The following is a 13,184-nucleotide window of genomic DNA, read 5'->3' as shown; positions in this document are numbered from 1 at the left end:
ATGTCATTCTGCCAGCAGCCATGAATCTGTGGCAGGCTACCTTGTTAACTTGCAAGTATGATAAAATCTTAGACCTCTCACAATTTCTGATGCAGCCTTCTTCTTTCTCACTTTTGTTCTTGCAGATGAATATCCTCCAATAGTTTTTTCAGTGAAAGCATGTGGGAGGCAAACCTCTCTCTAGTATTTATATGTCTGAAACCCTCACACTTAAGTAATGTGGCAGGGCACAAAATTGTAGGTTTACAGTTGTCTCCCCCCAGCACTTTCAAAATATTTTTCTGCACCTATTAGTAATGATGGCAAGTTTGCTGCCAATCAGTGTTTCTTCCTAGGGAACTTGTTTTTTTCTTCCTAGCAGTTCCTAGCAGTTTTAAAGAGTGTTATCTTTATCTCCGAGGCTCTGTACTTTGATTCTGATTATGCCAGGCCTGTACTTATCTTTCCTTAACCTGCTCAGTATTCAGAGGGTTTGTGTCTTGTTCCAAATCAGAAAAACTGCAGCCATTAGTTCTCTGCAATTCCTTTCATTGTCTTCTTAAACTGCAGTAATATGTTAACATATTGCAAAGCCTCTTGATCTATCTTCCATTTTTCTTAAGTGATCTGTTTTAGGTTTTTAATCTGTATGTAGTTGCACTGAATTCTGGGTGATTCATCAGTAACAGCTTCTCATTTACTAATTCTCCTTTTAACTGAGTCTAGTCTCATCTTTTTTTTCCTTCTTCATTTCAATAAATCTATTACTCATCTCTAATATTTCTATTTTTTCATATCTAATTATTCATTCTTGTCTGTATTTGCCCCTTACTCAGAATTTCCTATTCTTCTTCTTCTTTAAATTTAATTATTTATTTATTTTGAGAGAGAGAGGAAGGGAGGGACAAAGAGAGGGAGAGAAACATCACTGTGTGGTTGTCTCTCACACACCCCCAACTGGGGACCTGGCATGCAACCTAGTCATGGGCCCTGACTGGGAATCGAACCAGCGAGACTTGGTTCGCAGGCCGACGCTCAATCCACTGAGCCACAGCAGCCAGGGCCTTTCTTTCTTTCTTTTTTTTTAATGGTTATTATTCCTACATCAATCTCCTTGAGGGCATTATGCACTTTTTAAAAATAATATTTTCTGACTTTGCTCTAACCTCCTGTGAATTCAGATTCTGATTGCTGATTTGGCTTTCTGACACTAAGGTGAGAGTTCTTCATGGGTTTTGGAATATGCGTATGCAGGCCCACTTGTATGGGGAATAACTGCTAATGTTGTCCCACTAATCACCCCTCCTTGGTTAGAATTTTTTGCAGTTCCTCTACTTGTATTCATAATCCAAGAATCAAGTTGATAGTGTTTCCTGCCCAAAGGGGATACTGATGATGATGCAATAGGGGTGATATATCTCAGTTTCTGATAAAGAGGTCAGGTGTCTGTTTCTGTCCTGCTCTCTTCCTAGGATCAAAGCTTCCTATAAGCTAGAGGCCATATCAGACAGACAGTGATTTGCTGCAGTGATTACTACCTCCCATCTAGAGAAGGGAAGCATGGCCACCACTAGCCTTGATTTTCAAGGAGAGCATATGGTCTGGCCCAGCACATCATGCAGAGCCCTTTTAGTCCTGACATTCCACCAAGTAAACCACTGGCTTCTTCTCCCTACTTACAATCTTGGAGCCCACAGTGTCTGTCTTCGGCCTTACTCTCTGCTTTGTGCTTGTGTTTGTCTCTTGTCTACAGAGAGAAATCTTTTTTAGGGAGAGAAGGAAAAGGCATGGTTCTGACTTTTTCATATCCTCTTCTTAGATTTTCATCTGTCACTGCTGTGCGTATGTTAACAGGTAAAGAACAGCTTACAAAGCAACACCAACTTGACTCCCCATATTTCCTTAGATGCTGGTCCTTAACTGTAGGGGAGGGGACACAGACCTCTCTGAGAATATGATGGAAGATTCAAATCCTTGTTTCAGAAAAACACATATTCTTACAAACACAATTTTTTTGCACAGAACTTCTCGGATTCACAAACCCAGCAAAAGTCATTCAAGGAGTCAGAACAAGGACTGCCGTCTGTAACCCACATTCAGAATTGTGTCATGCATTCAAACACAGACAACTGAGGCTACTGTAACAAGGGAGCAAAAAAAAGAAACCAAAATCATTCTTTACTCGTCGGCAGCCGTCCGTCTCGAGAGACGATGGTGTAGCCTCTTAAGAGTCTATCTGCACCGCCGAGAATGGCTGTGCAGTCCGACTCGGGAGTGACACGGTATCTGTCTCCTCCCGTGTTGAATCGACATCTTGCGATGACGCTGGAGTGTCCTCTCCAGTGAAGCTGAAGCTACAGAGCCTGGGCAGGGTGATATGGAGGGTCTGCTGTTGCCCATTCTTTACTAACATAAGATATATACACGTATGTTTGTATACTTTGCATCCATATTAGAAATGTATATTGGTGTCCTTATAAAAAGGGGAAATTTGGTCAGAGGAATGGCAGTGTGATATATCCTCCTGGTCTCTCCACCTGAATTTTCGACAAGTTGATCAGCTATAACTCAACAAAGAATTCCCTGCCCAACATATTGGCATGTCTGAGAGATGAACACATTGAAGCATCTAAAGGAGGGCAAATGGGAACAAACAGGGGACGTGAGAAGGGAGGAGGACAGCTCAAACAGGCCACAGATGAAGTCCCACAGCCCGGAGTCTTCCCTGGGGTTAGGTCAGAGAGAGGAGGAAGCCAGATGTAGCTGGTGCTTCCTTTGACTAGCCAGGAGGATCAGCGAGTCTTGGTGGGCACTCTGCAGGAGTGAGAGGTACAAACTGTGGCTGAACCAATCAAGGGGCCTGAGCAAGGACGTGGCACAAGGATTCTGCCACCACTGTTGGCTGTGGGATGGTTGGTATTCCAAACAAAGAAATGGAACCACAGAGCCCTAATGCCTTTCAGACTACCACAGCCCTTGGTGTCGGGTTTCAGAGCATGTTACTGGCAAACCTCAGAACTATTACATCAGAATCACCGTTTCCCTCTGTGACTGATCTCCAGTTGGGGCACTTGGGTGGGGACCCTGTGGAAGTCTGAGGTCACCATTACCCAGAGGGCAAAACAAACCACACCCACAAACATCACCCACCGCTATATGCTGCTATACTGACAGCAGCAGCAGAGGTCAGGTTTGGGATTTCACAGAGCTTAAAAACTTGTAATTTAGCACCACTTCTTCATAGAAACCTGCTAGCGAAGTATAATATATAGATGCCTAGGCAGAGAAGGAGCCCATCAAATACCACCAATAACAAAGGTAGCGAGGTAGCTCAGAAAGATAATGAAAAATCTCCAGAAAGCAAATTGGAACATATGGAAATATATGATATAAATGACAGAGAATTCAAAATTGCAGTTCTGAAAATAGTGAGATGTGAGAAAATACAGACAAGCAATTCGATGGACTCAGAAAACAAATTAATGAACAAAATGAAAACTTTACCAAAGACATTGAAACTTTAAAAAAGAATCAAACAGAAATCCTGGAGATGAAGCATTCAATGAAGGAGATCTGGAACTACTGAGCATAGGAAACAGCCAACCAGATGGAGGAAAGAATTAGTGATATCAAAGATTGGAATCTAGAAATGATGCAGAGGAAAGGAGAGAGAGACCTGAGCATATAAAAGAAATGAAAGCGCTTTATGAGAACTGACTTCATCAGAAAAAGCAATATAAAAATTATAGGTATTCCAGAAGAAGAAGAGAAGGAGAAGGGAAAGAGAGCCTATTCAAATAAATAGTGGATGAGAACTTCCCAAACCTATGGAAATAACTAGATCCTCAAATCCAGGAAGCAAACAGAACACTTAGTTACCTTAATCCGAGAAGCCCTCTCCAAGGTGAATTGTATTAAAATTGTCAAAAATTAGTGACAACGAAAAAATTCTCAAAGCAGACAGGGAAAAAAAGAAAGTGACCTATAATAGGAAACCCATCAGGTTATCATCAGACTTCTCATCAAAAACTCTACAAGCCAGAAGAGAGTGGAAAAAAAATATTCAACATACTGAAAGAAAGAAATGACCAGCCAAGAATAATATATCCTTTAAATATGAAGAAGTAATGACCTTTTCAGACATACAGAAGCTGAGGAAATTTATCACTAGAAAACCTCCACTGCAGGAAATACTCAAGGGGTTATTTGCCCTGAAACAAAGAGCAAAAGGTCACAACACTACATGTAAGATCATCAGAAAAAAGAAACTTACAGCATAAACAGGGATAATTTGTGACAACAAAAACATAAAAGGTAAGGAGGCAAAGGCTTGAACCAGCAAAGGAGGATGGAGAGCAGATGCACTCAAAAGAAAAAGAAAACTACTGTACATATGCAACTTTCTTTTTCATAAACCTAATGGTAGACACCTCCCTGCCCCCAAAAAGTGAGACACATAGCTTAAAAGAGAGGAAACAGAGGAAAGAAGCATGGAATACCTACCACTGAACAAAATCAACAGAAACACCAAGGAAAGGAAAAAATGGAGGCACAGAGCTACCAGAAAACAAAGCATAAAATGGCTATAGGAAATCCTCATACATCAATAATCACCCTAAATGTAAATTCATGAATAAAGAGGCACAAAATAGCATATGGGATTAAAAACCAAAACCCAACCATATGCTGCCTTCAAGAGACACATCTAAGCTGCAAAGACAAAGGTAGATTCAAAGTAAAAGTGTGGAAAATGACCCTCCCCAAAAATAACATCCACAGAAAAGCAGGTTGTAGCCATACTTATATCTGACAAAATAGATTTTAAGATAACAAAGGTAACAAGAGACAAAGATGGACATTTTATAATGATAAAGGAGACACTACATCAATAAGACATAACACCTCCTAATATATATGCACCCAATTAGGGAGCACTGAAATATATAAAGCAACTACTAACAGAACCAAAGGGAGAAACTGACAAAAACACAATCATAGCTGGAGACCTTAATACTCCATTGACAGCTCTAGATAGAGCCAAACAGAAAATCCATTAAAAAGTATCAGCCTTAAATTACACATTAGACCAAATGGAAATAACTGACATATACAGAGGCTGTCATCCCAGAACATCAGATTATACATTCTTCTCCAGTGCACATAAAACCGTCTCAAAGATAGACCATATGTTGAATCACAAAACTAGCCTCAACAAATTCAAGATGATTGAAATTATACCAAGCATATTCTCTGACCACAATGTCTTGAAATTAAAAATCAACTTCAAAAAGCAACTAAAGAAACCCACATGTGGAGATTAAACAACATACTACTAAAAAATGACTGGGTCAAAGACGAAATAAAAGGTGAGATTAGAAGATAGAGACAAATGAGAATGACTATACAGATATCAAAACTTCTGGGATGCAGCAAAGCAGTAAAAATGGGAAGTTTATATCATCACAGGCCTATCTCAAGAAACAAGAGAAATCTCAAGTAAACAACCTAACATTACATCTGAAAGCTCTAGGAAAAGAAGAATAAAAGCAACCCAAATTAAGCAGAAGAAAGGAAATAATAAAAATTAGAGAAGAACTGAATGAAATAGAGAACAAAAAGGCTATACAAAAAATTAATACGACAAAAAGCTGGTTCTTTGAAAAGATTAATAAAAATTGGCAAACTGCTGGCTAGACTCAGTGAGGAAAACAGAGAAAAAACCCATATAAACAAAATCAGAAATGAAAGAGGAGTAGCAGACATCACAGAGATACAAAGGATTGTACTAAAATACTGTGAAAGACTACATGACACCAAATCCAATAACTTAGAAGAAACAGATAAGTTCCTAGAAATATATAACCTGCCTAGACTAAATCATGAAGAATTAAATAATCTAAACAGACTCAATCAACAGTGAGGAAATTGAAGCAACCATCAAGAACCTCCGCAAAAATAAAAGTCCAGGACCAGACAGCTTCATCAGTGAATTCTACCAAACATTCAAAGAAGACTTAAAACCTATCCTTCTCAAACTCTCCAAAAAATTGAAGAAGAGGCAATATTTCCTAACACAGTTTCTAAGGGCCTGATACCAGAATCTGGTAAGGATAACACACAGAAAGAAAGCTGCAGATCAATATCTCTGATGAATACATATGCAAAAATCCTAAACAAAATACTAGCAAATTGAATACAATAATATATTAAAAAATAATACCGCACGATAATGTGGGGTTTATTCCAGGGGCACAAGGATGATTCAACACACTCAAATCAATGTAATATAACACATTAACAAAATAAAGGATAAAAATTATATACTCATCAATACATGCAGAAAAGGCAGTTGATAAAATCCAACACCCATTTATGATTAAAACTCTCAATAAAATAGGAATAGAAGGAAAGTATCTCAACATAGTAAAGTCCATATATGACAAACACTCAGCCAATATCATACTCAATGGCAAAAAACTGAAAGCTTTTCCTCTAAAACCAGGAATAACACAAGGATGCCTATTCTCATCACTCGTGTTCAACAGTTTTGGAAGTCCTAGCCAGAGCAATAAGGCAAGAGAAAAATATAAAAGGCATCCAAATTCAGAAAGAAGTAAAAGTGTCACTTTTTGCAGATGACATGATTCTGTACATAGAAAACCCTAAAGGCTCCACCAAAAAACTATTAGAAACAATAAATAAATACAGTAGAGCTGTAGGATACAAAATCAATGTACAAAAATCCATTGCTTTTCTCATATACTAACAAAACTTATGAAAAAAATGGAAAAAAAAACCTATTCCTTTTGCAATTATAACCGAAAGAATAAAATACCTAGGAATAAACTTAGCAAAAGATCAGAAAGACCTATATACTGAAAACTACAAAGTATTATTAAAAGAGATTGAAAAAGGTACAACAAAATGAAAAGATATTCCATATTCATGGATTGGAGGAATCAACATAGTTAAAATGGCCATATTACCCAAAGCAATATATAGATTTAATGCAATCCTCATCAAAATCCCAATGTCATTATTTTTAAAGAACTAGAACAACAACAACAAAAATTAATCATTAGCTTTATATGAAACCACAAAAGACCCCAAATAGCCAAATCAATTCTGGGAAAAAAAAAAAAAAATGAGCAGAGGTATGACACTACCTGACTTCAAATTATACTACAGAGCTATGATAATCAAAACAGCAAGGTTTTCGCGGGAAACAGACACACACAGATCAATGGAACAGAATTGAGAGCCCAGATATAAAACAACATGTACATGGGCAGATAACATTTGACAAAGAAGCCAGAAACACACAATGGAGAAAAGAAAATCTCTTCAACAAATGGTGTTGGAAAAATTGGAAAGCCACATGCAAAAGAATGAAACTAGGTTACAGTTTGTCCCCATGTACAAAAATTAATTCAAAATGAATCAAAGATCTAAACATAAGATCTGAAATAATAAATTACATAGAAGAAAACATAAGTACTAAACTCACGGACCTTGGTCATGGAGAACATTTTATGAATTTGACGCTAAAGTCAAAGGAAGTAAAGGAAAAATAAATGAATGGGACTATATCAAATTAAAAAGCTTCTACATGACAAAGGATACCCACAACAAAACAAAAAGGCAACCGACAAAATTTGCAAACAGCTCTGATGAAGGTTTAATATCCAAAATATATAAAGAACTCAAATTCAGCATTAAACAATCCAACTGAAAAATGGACAGAGCATCTGAACAGACACTCTCCCAAGAAGACATACAAATGGGGAACAGATATATGAAAAGATTTTCAACCTCACTAGCTATTAGGGAGATGTAAATCAAAACTACCCTGAGATACCACCTCACACCTGTAAGAATGGCTATTATCAACAAGACAGATAATCACAAGAGTTGAAGAAGTTGTGAAGAAAAGGGAACCTTCATTCACTGCTGGTGGGAATGTAAACTGGTACAGTCACTATGGAAAACAGTATGGTGGTTCCTCAAAAAATTAACAATAGAGTTACCATATGACCCAGAAATCCCTCTCCTGAGTATCTACCTGAAAAAGTTGAAAACATATATTCACAAAGACATATGCACTCCTGTGTTAATTGCAACATTATTCACAGTGGCAAAGACGTGAAGACAGCCAAGTGTCCTCCGATAGAGGACTGAATAAAGAAGATGTGGTCCATACATACAATGGAATAGTACTTCGCCATAAGAAAAGATGAAATACTGCCATTTGCGACATGAATGGACCTTGAGAATATTATGCTAAGTGAAATAAGTCAGTCAGAAAAAGCTATGAACCATATGATTTGACTCAAATGTGGGATATAAAACTGTAACTTGTGGGCACAGACAGCAATGTGGTGGTTGCCAGAGAGAAGGGATGAGGGGGTGAGGGGTGGGGTAGAAGGGTCTATTATATGGTGGTAGAAGATGATTTGACTATAGGTGGTGGGTACACAGTGCAATATACAGATCTAGTGTCACAAAAATGCACACTTGAGACCTATATGATCCTATTATCCAATGTCACCCCAATAAATTTAAGTAAAAAATAATTAATTTTTTAAAGCAGGGGCAATTTGGACACAGAAACATACACACAGGGAAAAAACCATGTGAGGATGTTTGTACAAGAAAAAAAAATGCCGAAGATTGTCAGCAAACCACCTAAAGGTAGGAGAGACTTTGACCAGATTCTTCCTCATACCACATGGTTCCTCAGAAGAAATCACTCCTGCAGGCCCTTGATCTGGAGACTTCCAGTCTCCAGGACTGAGAGAACAGATTCTGTTAAGACACCAGTCTGTGGTACCTTGTCAGAGAAGCTCTAGGAAACCATCATAGCCCCTTTTGTTCCTTTTCTGGTGTGTGGGAGGAGGACCATGGGGAGCTGGCACCTGTGGCTGCTCTTCTTTTGACAGTTTGCATAAGTGACAAACTGTCTACATCTCAAGGTGGTTCAGTGTATCTTTCCCAGCCAAGTTAGTCAGGCCTGGTATGTCCACATGCCTGAAGTACAGTCACTCGCCTCAGTTTCTTCATCTATAAACTGGAGATAGTGCCTCTATCAGCAAACTGCAGTGAAGATGACATGAAGAAACATTCATAAAGCACACAATCATTTTCTAGCCAAGACACTGACTTGATCAGTTCAACCAATACACAATTTTGGCAGATGTCTATGACCCAATTATAAATCATAAACTTGCTAAAGTGACTGTGGGAAAGGGCTGCGTATAGTGATGTCTAAGAAGTGAGATTTTGGTTTAACAGGATTATTCCATCTTAACTGGCCTCTTGTTCCAGGCTCACCTCCACTCCCCATATTTAAAATACAAATGTTTCCATGTACCTTCTAAGGTTAAAATCCTCAAAGACTCCCTTCTTATCCTTCCATTATAAAATCAAAATTCTCACCCCCTGTACCTATTCATAAATATTCTCAAGGAAGATAACCTTACACTGTCAGTTGGTACTTTTATTCCAATGAAGTTTGTTTCTGTGTCAAAATCTCTCTCTTAACTTAAATGTTCTTCTCTTTTCTTACATTACAGAGGCAGGATAACAGAGTATCATGCTTCCTAATGCAGGGTTTTTTTTACTACTCTAGTATTAGTCAGTCAGTCTCCGTTTTCCTCCTTTTAGGCAAAGCTATTTCATATATGTATATATTTATTTGGGGGGGGTTAAAAATTATTTTGACAGTCACTCTAACAGAGTTTTCCACAGAGTTCTGACATGGTCAAGGTGATTCAAGGTGACTTTCAGTCAGCTTTTAACCATGGTCAAGTTTAGGGGGATTTTTTGCAGTTCCTCTGGGTACTGCTTCTCTTTCTAGATCAGAACGCATGTTCCCTTCGTTTTTGTTGTGATTATATTATTACCAGTTACCTTTCATGGGGTGCTAACTGTGTGCCAGGGACTATGCTAAGCACTTCATATGTATCAGTTCATTAACACGCAGCACAATTGCTAAAATGAGATGGCCACTATTCCCACTGTGGCCACGAGGAAACCATGGGTTATAGCCCAAGGTTCAAAAGCCAGTAAGTAGCAGAGTCAAGATCAAATGCAGGGCCAGGTTGTGCTCTTAACCCCTATGCTTTAAGGCCTCCTATTTAAAACTAAGAGCTCAAAGGGAATCAGTTTCTATTACCTTTTCCAGAAACAGTCTATTTAGCCTAATTAATAATTGTGTAAATAAGACCAAATCTAACATTCATCCCTATAGTGCTTTCTATGACATTTTCTTTTCAAATGATTCACTTAGATTTTACATTAATCATCTTGATTTATAAGCACTTCTGGTCAATTTACAGTGCATGTGATTGTTTTCTTATCGAAATTAACTTAAATATCAGTTTTATCTATAAAAATAATGTGCTCAATCAATTACTTTGCTCTATATTCAAATCCTTGACAGCCCTTACTTTAATTCCACCTAGCCATTTTACAAGAAAAAACTGCTTATCATATTTGGCAGGCAGGTTTGTACTTTGCAAATTCAGGTTGTTTTAACTCATGATTCCATGCTGCCTTGATGTTACAGATTTTCTCACTTTGTTCCAATGTTCTGTTTTAATTCTTACTTAATTTCATTGGATGCCAGGAGTACACAGCATTGGTCAGACGTGGGCATACTCCTACTCGAGTAACTTTTGGTACTTCACCGGGAAACCACATGAGACCCACCAGGTTCTACACATTCTTCTAAACTTCGAGGAAGCCTCCCATATTTGTTCTTAACTTTTGACAGAATTTCAGTTCTGTTTGAAGACCCACAGGAAACAAAGTGTTTCCATAATAAAATCCCATGGAACAATCACACCGACAACCTTGCACTGAATTAACTTTCCATGTTTCCATACCATGGCCCCCACAACTATCTACTGAACTCCTTAAGACCAGAAACAGAATTTCAAATATTTTTGAATCTTCTCAAATTTACTTTAAAGCTCTGAAACTCCTTATTTAACACAAATCATATACCACTATGTATTAGAAAAACAAAGCTGTGCTCTGTAGGCAGTTAAGCAGAGTGGGCAGGGAGAGCTCCGCAGCATGTGGCCCCACATTCTCCATGGGGCCTTTGGGATCAGAGCAAGGGTTCAGGGTCTTGTCCAAATGCAATGGTTTTTGACTTAAGAGAAAAAACAAACAAACAACCAGAAAAAGTAAACCTCAGTAATCTTTGTTCCAATAAAATATCATATGTGTCACTGGTTAAAGAAGGCATTGCATAAAGCTGCAGCCCAGACCACTATCTCAGAGCACTGGCTGAGTATTTGATACAAACTACAAATTCCAAAGACAAAAGAATATCTTTTCAGGGTGACAAAATGTTCTAAAACTGATTGTGGAGATGGTTGCACATGTTTGTGAATACATTAAAGATCACTGAATCACACAATTTAAATGGATAAATTATACAGTATGGATTATATCCCAATAAGTTATGAAAACAATAAATGAATAAGTAAACTTACTGATGGAAGAAATAAGGGTCTCTAGAAATGGAACACTGCTCTTTCCTATTGTCTCTATTTCATCTTCAGAATTTATCAGTCTTCATCTCTTAAATTCCCTTTTTCAGATTAAATAATTTAGCCTTTCTAAGCCAGCATTACTTCTGTACTCTAGTTTTTCCTCTCAGAAGTAAAATATTTGTAGACATTTGCCCAATCATTTAAACCCTCCATGAAATTTATTGCCTGAATCTTCATGATCTTATATAATCCCCATATTTTGTGAGATTACATAGTTTTGATTATAATTTTTCCAGTTAATCACGTTTAATAGAAGACATATTTCCCATCCATATGCCTTAAGTATGTGAATGGAGGCCCTCAATTTAAAAATGCATAATGAGAAACTAGGTCTATTAACCCCCAACCACAAATTTAACCCCCAAGTGGTCCATGTTTAGAGCATGAACTCCATGAGCTGGCTTACAATTTTTTTTTCTCATTTTATGTCATTTTGCAATCTCTGTAAGTCCTCCATTCTGTTAGGGACTCTATGTGCTGCGAGGTAAGACTGAGGGCCACTTAGAGAAAGTAACCCGAACTCGCCTGAATTCATGACTATTTGAGTGTTCACAAGAAAATGGGCAAGACAAAAATTAACATGAAGAACTTAAGAAATCTGATTTCCCATGGCTTGTTCAAAATTGTAATAAAGACAAAACATTTGATCCTTCCAGACAGGAAGCCTTTCTTCCTCACCCCACCCTCTTCACCCATGACCCTTATACTACACGTTTTAACCCTCTGAGTGCCAACATCGCTGGGAGCGACATTGACAAATTTTCCCTAAAGTGCCAGCGTCGCTCCCAGTGACTCTTTTTTCGATGGCTAGAAATGTAAATAACAATGGAATAATTCGTATTTTATATTTTGTTCTCTTTTTTTTGTATCTCAGGTTATATATTGATATAATTTTTTCTCATGTTGACTTAAATTTCAAATTAGGCATGGCACTCAAAGGGTTAGTATTTTTTTCCTCCCCACCCCCACCCCCCAAATGCCAAAGAATCAATACTGCTCCAGTTGCTTCTCAGCAAAAGACCCCACTGGACAGAAATCTACCCTGTGTCTTGTGCCTAGAGCTTTGTTCACCATCCTGTTTGGTGACATTAGTGCCCAGGGGAGGTGGGTTAAGCTAATGACTTCTGAAAACATTTATTGATTTGATTTCTCTAGAATATAGTCTAATTTCAATTCCTGGCCATAGGTCAGAAATAGGAAACAAAAAGCTATCTGTGGCCACCTAAATTTTTATGAGAAAATATCGTAGCTGTCTGAGCAAAGAAAGGGGAGACGGGGGGTGGGGAGATAGGTTAGGATGGGGAAGGAAGAACATGAGATGCAAAGTACTCATGGTAGTCATCATAGCTGGGTGGTGGCTTCATGAGTATTCATTCTATTATGTTCATAACTTAAACATATTGTTTCCTAACACCAAATATTAGATAAAAAGAAAATTAAAGCAAAGAAGGTATCTATGTTTAGTCATTTACTTAGAAAAATTATGTAATGGATGGAAATACTGGCTCCAGTTTGTGCATGTACATTTTATAAAGAAATTGCTTTTTCTTTATTTAAGATAAAAATCCACCTGTTAATATTAGATTATATTGGGTTGGCCAAAAAGTCCACTTAGTTTTTTCCATAAAATAATTGATACAT

The 13,184-nt window shown here is 37.7% G+C and overlaps 1 protein-coding gene across 10 annotated transcripts in view; it reads right to left on the bottom strand.

Annotated features, from left to right (window-relative positions):
• Window positions 1-13,184, bottom strand: part of FARS2 (phenylalanyl-tRNA synthetase 2, mitochondrial) — a 582,942-nt gene that overhangs the window by 175,083 nt on the left and 394,675 nt on the right. The window lies entirely within an intron of this gene.

Source organism: Furipterus horrens, unplaced genomic scaffold (assembly GCF_987537825.1).
Source record: "Furipterus horrens unplaced genomic scaffold, mFurHor1.1.pri manual_scaffold_3, whole genome shotgun sequence".
Taxonomy (NCBI): Eukaryota; Metazoa; Chordata; class Mammalia; order Chiroptera; family Furipteridae; genus Furipterus; species Furipterus horrens.
The sequence above is the reverse complement of the archived record's forward strand: the minus strand, read 5'-3'. Positions and strand labels throughout refer to the sequence as shown.